General features: G+C 36.0%; 1 protein-coding gene across 2 annotated transcripts in view; it reads left to right on the forward strand.

The window, feature by feature from the left end:
- The first annotated feature begins 244 nt into the window (after positions 1 to 244).
- The window catches only part of LOC101736661 (neuroendocrine protein 7B2), a 54,598-nt gene continuing 41,801 nt past the window's right edge, over positions 245 to 13,041 (forward strand). The window contains exon 1 of one of the 2 annotated variants that reach the window (XM_004926520.5): positions 245 to 409. The gene's annotated coding sequence lies outside the window, so the exon portion shown is untranslated. Of the gene's footprint in view, positions 410 to 2,673; positions 2,927 to 13,041 lie in introns of those variants that run through there. The other variant, XM_012690715.4, reaches the window with a different exon arrangement.

Below are 13,041 nucleotides of genomic sequence, written 5' to 3' on the forward strand. Positions count from 1 at the left end.
AATTTTTCAAATCGGCCCAGTAGTTTCGGAGCCTATTCGAAACAAACAAACAAACAAATCTTTCCTCTTTATAATATTAGTATAGATATAGATATCATAAATAATTCTTTCATATTTGAAAAATAAAAAAATGTTTTTTTTTTTTCATGAAAATCGTATGTAGTTTTCCTGCCAACGTCGACAACTGCGTAGTTAAGTTGGGGGCGCATGCGCGTGTCTCTATCGATCCCCGTCAGCCCCGACATGGGGCGCATTTGCCCTCCGGTTTTCCGTCGGTCAATACATAGGCAAATTTCGAATCTAATTACGGTGTTTTCATTTTAAATTCCTCATAAAAACGTTAAAAAGTGCATGTATGTACCTGGCGGTGGCGCTCATCATTATCATAGCGAGTTTGGTCAGGCTTCACGTAAGTAGCTTCCCGAGTCTTATTTATCATTGTTATCATCAATATCGACATTATTGAGTCATCATTATTATTTATTTTCGTTTCAATTTTTTATTTCATTTATGTTATATCCAAAATTATTTAACTAAAATATGCTTATTTTGTCTTTCGAACGTAATAGTATGTTATTTCAATCTAGTTGTTATCTCTAGCTAATTAGTGTTGTAATTATGTTATTTTTTTTAATATTAAGTGATTTACTTAATAATATTTGAACTTAAATAAATACTGCTGTATTAAGATAAAACTTCATTATTTCACTGCAACTTGTTATTCTCTATAACTTCGGGTTCTTGATATTTCAAAATTTTAATCTCTAAAGCGTTATATAAAATACATTTTTTTAATTTAAATATCATTATCGTCGCAAAATAATCGCCACATCATCATCATAACGCAACAGGTTCGAGTCTGCGCAAGAAGTACTCAAAAAATTCCATCCGCCATTTTGTTTAGATAGTCGTGGTCATGAAAATGGTTTCCGCTATTTAGGTACTACAAATAATATAATTTCACGGGTATTATTTATTCTTAATGTTGTTATCCTTTAAATTACAATCATCGAAGGACTAATTCAATTTAAAATAGTTGATAATAAAATTTCTGATACTTAAACAAAGACAAAATCAACAAACACGAGTCTGCGCAAAACCGTACGTCTGAAATTTTCCTTCCGCCATTTTGTATTTGCCGCATACTAAAATACAAACAAAAAACGAATGACAATTTACATTAAGTTTTCTTAAATTACAATGTTTTCTATTTTATTAGTACTATTTTGCAATTGAATATAATTTATTACAATCGAATCTAATGATCGTTATAAAATTAAATGTTATTGTGATGTAAAACTCCTTCGCGTTCGAAGAAAAACTTACTTGTACCTTGATGGCAAAAGGTATGATGCTCTCTTATGCCACCATGCTCCCTCTTTTCCATCGCTCTAGACTTCATTCCGTGCTCATAAACAATACATAGCTTCTCTATGTCAGTCATATACGCCATAAACTTAAGTACCTTTTTATTCATTTACTTGACGCGTTTACTTATGTATTAGAATTAGTTTAAATTCGTTTTAATCAGTTGATTTAATGGTGTGTATTAATTATAAATTCTGCCATCACCTTTAATATTTCACATTTGCCGGACTCATGACGTATAACTTTGTATTTAAAAACGTAATCTGCTAGGACGATACCACGTAGAAGACCAAGATGCTTCACTAGACCAACACTAGTATTAGTTAAGGCGTATGGTTTTCCATCATTCCTGTTGGTCGTGTGCTAAGCAAGACCAGCTAAGCTTGAGCTGTGGCCCAAGTTAATCAGACATTAATAGCGAGCCCCGAACATACAGGGTTCCTGACTTAACGTAGACTTCGCGGATATGATGCGTGTGTATTTAAAAAAAGCCATGTCTGATGAGTACTTGCTTTGGGCGGAAGGTGAGTTGTCCTCGATCACGATTTCACATCAAGGGAATTGCATCAAGGTCCGACTTACAAATCGACCTCGCCCGAACCACTGGTTCAATTGGCAAGCTCCTAGCTTCCTTCCGGATTTCCTATATCGTTTTATGACGTCATTGGACTCTTGAGTATTTACCTCACATAAACTGTGAAAGAAAGCGAAAGATAGATAAATTAATTAAAATACATTGAAAATGGTTGGCACTACACCCATTGTAAGAAAATGCGTTTTCAAATAAATAAACGGGCATATTGTACGATAAAAACTCACTGAGTTTCTCGCCGGATCTTCGCAGTGGGTCGCGTTTCCGATCCGGTGGTAAATTCGAAGCGAAGCACTGCTCTTGCTAGGGCCAGTATTAGCAACACTCTCGGTTTGAGCTCCGTAAGCTGACCTATACGATAGGGTACCGCCGAAATAGCCTCTTAAGGCTATCAGCATAGGTAGGGATAAAAAAAAATGATAAAATTAAACGTCAATTAATACTTCGGAGTTTGCGCAGTGCACTTTTTCAGCTGTGGGTAATGTCGCCATTTTGTTTTCGATTTCTACGTATTGGTACCTGAAAATCTAAATTACAAAATATACTGTATTTAAAATACAAAATAAATAAGTTTTAATGGTATTTTAAATAATCGAAAGCGTGCAAATACATTCATAAAACATTGTAACTTCAAAAGGTCACAAGTCACGCAGAATGTTCGAGTCTGCGCAGTCCTCTTGTACCTTATGAGTCCTTTCTGCCATTTTCATCTCAGTTCGGGTTTCAAGCGCTGCTTGCGATGTAACACCTGTATTCACGTTGACGTGTATTAATTTAATAATCTTTAGTTATTCTTATTATGTAGCTTCGGTTGATAAAAGCTTTTGTTTTTAGTTATTTTATAAAAGTTTTTTTTTTGTAATCAATTTATATCTCACCGCGCAATATGTGTATTGAAATATAAGTCGAGTGTTGAATATTTTGAATTGCTTCCGATGATACTACTGCTTCAGGATTGCATTACAGGTAAGAGTAAATTCTGAAATACATATAAAAATACTTTTCGTACAATATCCTACAAGAATTCCAATTCCTTAACATACTGGTGGTAGGACATCTTGAGTCCGCACGGGTAGGTACCACCGCTCTGCCTTTTTCTACAGTGAAACAGTAATGCGTTTCAGTTTGAAGGGTAGGGCAACCGTTGTACTGTTAAAACTGGACTTCGAACTTATGTCTCGATGTAGGTGACGGCATTTGCGTCGTAGATGTCTATGGGCTCCAGTAACCACTTAACACCAGGTGGGCTGTGAGCTCGTCCACCCATCTAAGCAATAAAAAAATAAATAAAAAATTGTAATGGCTAAAAGTCATTTTTGTGAAACAACAAACAATAATTACCAGAAAACATGTGATGACAACTACGTCTTTCAAAACATCATTAAAATTCATATAGATGCAACACGCAAAACCTGCGTAATCGTTTATCGCCAACTTCGAGTCTAAAGACTAATGGTCTAAAAATCCCGAATTTTACGTAGATTTATTTTTACCCTTGGAGGCTGAAGTTTCGATACTGCATAATACTATAATGCGTGCTTTATCTCTTTAAAATAAAGGGCTGGTATACGATTGGCATATACTAGTAGTATATTAGGAGGCATACTATAGGGAAAGCTTAGTACACCATGAGCTATAATAATTTCAAATTTCTTAATGACATTAATGAGTTCCGATAATAGACACTCAAGACAAGATTAACTTTATGTCTATTTACTAAACTAGAGAATTAAATAATAGATAAAAAAATATAGATTTATATAATTTAAACCTTGCTAACAACGCATTTGTGCATGCAATATATGCAAAAAGACACTTGAGACTACAAATAAAATATATATTGAGACATAGTTTAAAAACGAAATCGGTTTCTACACCACGGCCGTCTGGTGTAGTGGTAAGTGACATGGTCACTACACAAGGGGGTCGCGGGTTCGAATCCCGCCAAGGGAAGATATTTGTATGATAAATATAAATGTCTTTTCCAGGGTTATGGATGTATATTCAATATATGTATGTGTATAATAAAAATCTTATATTTATTTCCGTTATCTGGTACCTGTAACACAAGTTCTTTACGAGCTTATCACGGGACCAGTTGACGTGGCGTGATTGTTAGTAAATATTTATTTATTTATTTATTTATCATTTTTTTTGTTACCTACTAGTACAACAATAGTTTATCTATAAATATCAGAGGAAAAACCTACACAAACGCCGTGTTCTATCAGCGTTCATCATTTGTTTAAAGACTTGTTGAATTTATCTCCGAAAGCCCGCATTTCATATTATTGAAAATACAACCTGAATGTATGAAACACATATATATTTATATTGCGCCTTTGTCATTTTCATTGGCTACAATCATTCAGTTCATCTATAAATAGCATCCCAGGGGATAGCAAAGTGTGGACATGCGCAACAACCTACCTGTATTGATGTGCGCAATTTGTTGTGTTGTCGTCGCCGGATATCCTAGAGCGCCTGCGCGGAAACCAGCCATGTTTTATACAGACGCAGTTTCAGAAATCAAAACAATTAAGACACTCGGTTTCTTTTAAAGGGCTACTAATTGACTGATCAGTTTTTATCATCATAGAATTACAAATAAATAAAAAAAAAACACGCGGAGAAAAGTTTTGAACAGCAAGCTTTCAAAAGGATTCAATTCTCTCAATAAAATTCAACCCTTCATTTTTACACAGAAAAGTTATTAAAACACAACTTATTATTATATGATTGATTTATATAGAATGTTTGTGGACAACAATAGCTTCCTTCGGCATTACGGTTGAAGAAATATTGTATATATCTATATATTAATACGGAAAGCAAAAACTTTGTGCCCCTTTTTACGAAAATTGCGGGGACGGAGGAGTATGAAACTTCCCACACTTATAGAGAATATGGAGAAGGAGTACAGAATATTAATATTTTTTTAAATTACGCATAAAAAGTATGTTAAATCAATAAAAAAATACATGACACACACTACCATATATTTAGTTATTATAGTTTATTGTCAAACTTTTCTTATTGCTCATAGTGTGTGGTCAAATTGAGAATAGATTAAATATTGTTTGTCTTTTATTAATATTTGTCTAAAATGTAGTCTTAGCTACATCTGTGATTATAGAAGTATAACGGACTTTGACAATAGAATCATAATAGTGTACAAACTTATAATTTCAATTAATTATAGTCGAATTTCGACTACTGCGGGAGCACTATATAGTAGTGTTTAAATATGTACAGTACACCCCCAGCTGACGCACTTCAGTTTCTATCCAGACGCGGCTAAATTCTAAACATGCGCAGTACGATCAATCAATTTGAATGTTAAATACTAGGTATTCCAAAGTATATTTTAAATGTATTATGCCTTTTTCCCTACCTATTCTAGTAGCTTGGAGGGGTTATTCTAGATTCACCGAACTAGTAGGGGAACTCACGGGGCTCAAACCTGACGTCGTTACTAACACTAAGCCTAGTGAGCTTCGCAGAATCTACCACCGGATCGGAAACGCGACCCACTGAGAAGATTCGGCGAGAAACTCAGTGGGCTGTCTGTGGGTTAATTTACTCGCGGAGTCCTTCGTCGCAAGAAACGGGTTCGACAATAACGATTACCGGTGCTTGGGGTACCTAAAAGCACCGGTAGTGGATCGGGAGGAATCGAAATGAAGTGCTTTGGGCGACGTCGACTGTTCACCGTTCGGTCCGCAGGATCGGGAATGTAGTTACCGGAGCCTTGCTTATATCACTCATCTAATTCATATTAGGTTTTCAATAAATTTTTGATCATAAACGAGATCGGTTGAATTTGAACTAGAAATGACCATTAATAATATGTATATAATGATAGTATCAAAACTATTTTGAAATTATAGAGAATGTAAGGCATTTTTTTATATTTGAATTGATGGAACCTAAGGTCGGACTAAGGCTAACGGATCTCGGATATATGAACTATCGGACTAAGGAATGACTAAGGCTGAGATCACAATTTTGATTATATTTATGCTAATGTTGGTAATTTTATAGTGACTAGAGATCTCTCGGTTGTCGAAAATCGACTATAATTAATTGAAAATATAATTTTGTACACTATTATGATTCTATTGTCCAAGACTATTATACTTCTATAATCACAGATTTCGCCAATACTACATACATACACTTTAGACAAATAATAATAAAGTCAAACAATATTTAATCTATTCTCAATTTGACCACAGACTATAACCAATAAGAAAAGTTTGACAATAAACAAATAGTATGCATGCGTGTGTGTGTCAAGTATATGGTAGAGTGTCTAATTTTTTATTTATTAGTTTAATTTAATTATTTTTATACTTAATTAAAAAAATATTAACAATCTGCAATCCGTCTCTATATTCTCTATAAGTGTGGGAAATTTCATACTCCTCCGTCCGCGCAATTTTTGTAAAAAGGGGTAGAAAGTTTTTGCTTCACGTATTAATATATAACTTATTTATAGTCTTTGTTACGCTACACAGATAGCGTATTCAACACTTACAATACTAAGCTCTAGCTCCCGAACGCATATTATAATTCGTAGTTTGATCATTGTCGTGGTATGCAACCTCTTTGACAGGACATAAGACCTACAACGACTAGACACAGACTAAGACTGACACTTAACAAGAATTAAAAAATAAAGAGAGAAATGGAACGAAGGTGGACGTGACTAGCGGCAGGCAGTACTTTTTTGAATTTCCTAAAAGACAGACACGAGCCAGACGACAAGGAACAAATTGCCATTCTCATATGTACATAAAATAGACGACAAAAGAACTAACCGACCGTTCAATCATATAAAATAAAACTGTACTGTGAGTTTGCGACGTGAAGTGATTAATTGTATGATTAATGGAGTACTGGAGTAAGACGAAAAGTTCAAAATTCAAGCTTTAAAAAGGTTTTTAACCTATCTGATACCGTACCGATCAATATACCAATCGATCATAACAAATCATACCAAACGATCATACCGATAAATTCTAATAAATTTTATTATTATTAGATGACACGCCACTTCTCGGTCCACTTCTGGACTTGCCTCAAAAGTCAAATGTCTCCAAGTATTAAGCACACTGAAATATTTCGGAACCATATTCTGAAATTAATTATGAAAATGCATATTTTTAATCCAACTTACATATTTTATATTCTCTAAATAAAAAAAAACTTTTATTATTTAGGTATATACGGAAGTAATTCGTGAACAATGTAATGTTAAATACGTATTATATCAGTTTATTATTTATAAAATTATTTATTAAATTAATAAATTATTATTTTTACTAAAGTATTATCGATAGCTGTGTGAGTAGACGCACTATCGTTGCCGCCGCTGACTACTCCTCGAATCCTGATCATGCAGGAGCCAGTCACCGTCGACGCCCTAGACACGTCCTTACGGATCCATCAGATCCAATAACCGTTGCATTAGATGCCTTCAGCTCTAATACTAGGGGCAGGCTTAGGGACCCCGGTAACCGTACTCGTCGAACTCGACAAAGAGGTCGACGTGCAACCTAACCCATGCATCAGCCCGCTGAGTTTCTCGCCGGATCTTCTCAGCGGGTCGCGATTCCGATCCGGTAGTAGATTCATTCGCGAAACAATTGCTCTTGAGTTGTTAGGTCTCCTTCGGAGGCGCTCGGGCAGTTGTTAGCAAATCCCGCCCCTCTTGGCTGAGCCTTTGCTCGCCCACCTGTCCTGGTGAAACTGGAAAGGCCTTCGGGCCACCAGTAAACTTTCAATCATAAAAAAAAAAAAAAGAGTAGACGCACGAGTGTGAAAAACGAATTAAATAGAAAATTCGAACCAAAAACTTCGGAAAAATGGCCAAAGAAAATAGTACATAAAAAGTGCATTATACGAACTTAATCAAAACTTAGAAATGCGCATTGTGGTCAATAAAGACGGACATGCGCGATGCAGCTGGAAATGAGAACCAACTAAAGTCCACTAAAGTCAGTGTTCACAAGTCTCCAAGACATTATGAAAGTCTAAATGCGAGCGGTACAGCTATTGTGTTTCGATTAACAATAAATTCTGTTTTGCGGTCATCTATATATTAATACGTGAAGTAAAAACTTTGTATCCCTTTTTACGAAAATTGCGCGGACGGAGGAGTATGAAATTTTCCACACTTATAGAGAATATAGAGAAGAAGTGCACAACGCTAATATTTATTTAAAAGAATGCATAAAAGATATATTAAATCGATAAAGAAAACATTACACACACTACATACCATGTATTTGACGCACACACGCATGCATACTATTTATTGTCAAACTTCTGTTCTTGACGTCTGTGGTCAAGTTGAGAATAGATTAAATAATGTTTGTCTTTATTAATATTTTTTTCATAGTGTGGCCTTGGCCAAATTTGTGATTAAAGAAGTATAAAATACAATCATAATAGTGTACAAACTTACAATTCCAATTAATTATAGTCGAATTTCGACTACTGCGGGACCTCTAGTTTGTATTAAAACGTTTGTTCAATTTCTACAGTGCACATGATAATCTGGATCAGTATTAAAACAGGAGTTTGGTGTGTGAGAAATGAAAGTATGTATCTTTTTGATGTGTTATCATATACGGACTATACCATACCGTTGGAAGTCGTCGTGGCCTAAAGGATAAGACGCCCGGTGCATTCGCATTAAGCGATGCAACCGTGTTCGAATCCCGCAAACAAGGTACAAATAATGAAATACTTTCTTGACAAATGTTCACGATTGACTTCCACAGTTAAAGAATAACATCTAATAAAAATGAAACCCGAAAAATTATAATTTGTGTAATTAGTGGAGGTCTTGTGACTCCGCACGGGTAGGTACTAGCACCATTTCTATTACCGTAAAATAGTAATGCGTTTCGGTTCGAAGGGTGGGGCAGTCTTACTGTAAAAACGTAGAGGCGTTAGTACTCATGTCTCAAAGTGGATGACGGTATTTACGTTGTAAATGTCTATGGACTCCGATAACCAGTTAACCACCCATCTAAGCAATCAAAATAAAACTGTGTATAATGGCAGTTAAGTAGGTACCTCGGCCCCAAATTTTTCTCAGGATGTTTTCCATGTCCAAAAATTCATAAGATCATTCAGAGACATCGAATTAGTTGTAGCAACAATTTTTTAATCACCAATTTTCTGATATGAAATTAAATCAGTAGATTTTAAGAATTCTCAACGAAACAATCAGCCCAAATTCCGAAAACTTTTCCTAAGCCGATACATCAATGCGGGCTCTTGGCCCGTCGACCGAGGGAACCGGCGGTCGTGTCGCTGGCGGCCGCCGGTCCGGCGTCTGGGGGACGGCGGGATGGATGTAATATGCTCTGCGTAAACCCTGTCCCGCCGTCTCAATAGCTCCGACTGGGTTCTCACCCAGTCCGGGGTAGGGCGCCGGCTGTGAGCGGCAGGAGTTCTTAGTGAGGTTCAACTCCCACATACCGGGGATCCGCCGATTTTCTCCTGTGGAAAAAAAAAGCCGATACATAAGCGCTGCAGTTATAACTTGTGTAATTTTTTTGTATATACACACATACCACACCTTTAGCTCAGTACCTGACGTATCTAGATACCTCGACCACTATTACAGCCCCGACATGCGCCCTGCAGTAGTGATCTGCATCCGTCGTATTCTATTTGGATGCCACACCCTTACCTCAGTACCTGACGTATCTAGATACTTCGAACGTAACTAAAATCGCGACATGCGCCCTGCAGTAGTGATCTGCATCCGTCGTATTCTATTTGGATGCCACACCCTTACCTCAGTACCTGACGTATCTAGATACTTCGAACGTAACTAAAATCGCGACATGCGCCCTGCAGTAGTGATCTGCATCCATTATATTATATTTGGACGCCACACCCTTAGCTCAGTACCTGACGTATCTAGATACTTCGAACGTAACTAAAATCGCGACATGCGCCCTGCAGTAGTGATCTGCATCCATTATATTATATTTGGACGCCACACCCTTAGCTCAGTACCTGACGTATCTAGATACTTCGAACGTAACTAAAATCGCGACATGCGCCCTGCAGGAGTGATCTGCATCCATTGTATTATATTTGAATGCCACACCCTTAGCTCAGTACCTGACGTATCTAGATACTTCGAACGTAACTAAAATCGCGACATGCGCCCTGCAGGAGTGACCTGCATCCATTGTATTCTATTTGAATGCCACACCCTTACCCCAGTATCTGGCGTGTCTAGATACTCCGAACCTTTCTAAAATCGCGACATGCGCCCTGCAGTAGTGACTTGCATCCATCGCATTCTATTTGGATGCCACACCCTTAGCTTCTTACCTGACGTGTCTAGGCACTCTGAACGTTGCTAAAACCTTGACATGCGCCCTGCATCTCCAGCATGCATTGATTACTTGTTTAGATGCCACACCCTTAGTCCCAGACAAATCTAAAACCTGCACATGCGCTTTCCTCTGCCACTGCTGACATGCGCGCTGCAACTGCATTCTGAATACATTATTATAAAGAGACGATCGCAACTGAGGGCTTTAGTGTTCTTCGTCATGCCGGAAATGAATGAAGTCTAAACGTGTCCGGTTCACAAGTTTCGACTGTGATTCAAGAGTCCAATGGGTCTTGATAGATATCACAGCGCGTTAAATTTTGATTTTTCATAATGGTGTACAATATGAAGATCATTGCGAAATGGTCTTCATATTGTACACCATTGTGTCTGTTGAGAATCTGGTGATAGTCTGCTAATTTCAAGTAAGTATCTATCTTAATTTGGTTTTTTTTTTTTAACACACTGTGGCTATTATCTTTTAATATTGTAAATAAATTACGAATTAAGATTATGAATTAACGAATTGAATAATGAGAATGATTTATATGAAAATTTTTAATAAAAAAAAAAATAAAGGATTAATATTTTTTCAACTAGGTAAGGCACAGTAGGCACACAATATTCAAACCGACAATTAGGATTTTGAGCATTATTGCATTCTCTTTATGTCCTGAGTTCATCAGTTCTCGTTTCTAAGGGACTATAACAACACAACAGTTACATAAAATATATTAGAACTCGTATTCTGGTCTCTGCAGTTTACCCTTATTTGTTTCTCGAATATAAATAACCATCATCAGTATGTTTAAAACAGATTTTTTTTTAAATCAAGCGTCTAATAGTTACTTTTTTGGACTTGTATGCTTTCTTTGTTCTAAATAATCAAAATCCTGTGTGAGATTAATGTGCTCTAACAGTAGGCACCTAAGGATCCAATATAGACATTTGTAATAAAAATGCCCTCAAACAAACCCTAATAAAGGGACGCAATAATTTATTGCTCATTAAAATTTATATGTGTTTTAATAAATCTGTTAGATCTAGTTAAATATTAAAAGAATAATACATTAGTATTAAATTTTATAAGTGATAATATAATATGTTGGATCCAGTTATAAATTCGAGAATGACAACGTACATCTTTCTCCCGGAGCATACGTATCTAATGTTACTAAAATCTAGACATGCGCTGTGCGACACCCTCTTCATATACCATATCATAATTGACCAGTCCCTATATTATAATGCATCCCACAGAGAGGAATCAACGTATACTCCAACAACAATACGTTAAGGAGACGCTCTTGATACATACTGAACCCTATAATTTCGTTTTTATGGTTTATGTTTCGGTTTGTTTGCTTTTTGCATAAAAATGTATATAAGTATTGATCTCAGTTATTTATTCATAACGCACTAAGCATTTGCAACCTTCTTTACCATAAAATGGGGGGAATCGGGACAAATTTTAAGTTCGTCATTGATTTCTATCGTTTTTTTTTTAGTAGTATAGTAGTAATAAAATGGAGATCATAATGGTTCCGGTAGCTTAAATTTTCATTTATAATGCATTAAAATATAGTTTATTAAAGAATAATCAAAAAAAGTTACAAAAACTCACTTGCCCTGTTCACCCAGGCGTTGGGGTGAATCGAGTTACGTATTACGGGGACAATAGAGTTTTTTGATAGGGCTGACACTGTTTTGTTGTTAGATAGGTACCTAACTTTAGGTAATTAACTTTTTAACATCTCTAATGAGTTACAATACTTTGATGACTAAATTAAGCTATTTAATATTCTTAAGCATTAAATGAAAGTAATTTTCAGTTCAATAAAGTTAAATCTCTAACAACCCTATTTGTCCCTATTCTACCTCTAGTCCCTATTCCCCCCAATCTACCGTACCTATTTCCTGCAATATTCCGAACGTAGCTAAAATCTAGACATGCGCATTGCGATTGGTCGTTCAGAAACTGCGTTTTACAGTTATGGTAGCCACACCCAATTTAGTCGGTATATACGAGGTACCCTAGGTTCGATCGGATGCTACATCTACATCCCGGACGCTGTTGAAACCTGGACATGCGCCCTGTGTTCTGTTAGGATGCACATGCGCGTCGATGCAGCCTGCAGTTTATAGGAACGCCCGGTCAATCAATACAAGCATTTAGTGTTCCCTATTATCCCGGACGCGACTCAAGTCTAAGCGCGCACGGTGTAGCAGCTATAATTTATAGGGTCATTCGTGCCAACCCTATTTGTTAATTGTGACTTTCTATAATAACTTGGCGATATTATCGAATTCGTCATGAAATAAGAGTTATCTACTGAAAAACTGCGTCGAACTCATTTAAAATATGTATTTCATGTAAGTGTCTCTTAATGCTGTCTTTTTTATGTTTAATATAAAATTATCTATAGGCTAATTGTTGTTTTCAATTAAGCTAAAATTGGAATTTAAACAAATTGTACAGTAGTACAACAATACAACAACAACAAGCAACAACAGTAACAGGGTGTTCTAATTTTAAAGCTTAGATGCAAAAATTTTAAGAAATGTGATTCTAAAATTTACTGTCGCATTGTCTTTTTCATTTATTTTGAACTTGGGTCCATAAGCACTGCTTTCAGTAACAATAATATTTTGAAAATCGCTAATTAAAATCCATCTACGGAAATATTTATTTAGAGTTAGGATCTAAAAT

The sequence above is a fragment of the Bombyx mori genome, chromosome 12 (genome assembly GCF_030269925.1).
Source record: "Bombyx mori chromosome 12, ASM3026992v2".
Lineage (NCBI taxonomy): Eukaryota > Metazoa > Arthropoda > Insecta > Lepidoptera > Bombycidae > Bombyx > Bombyx mori.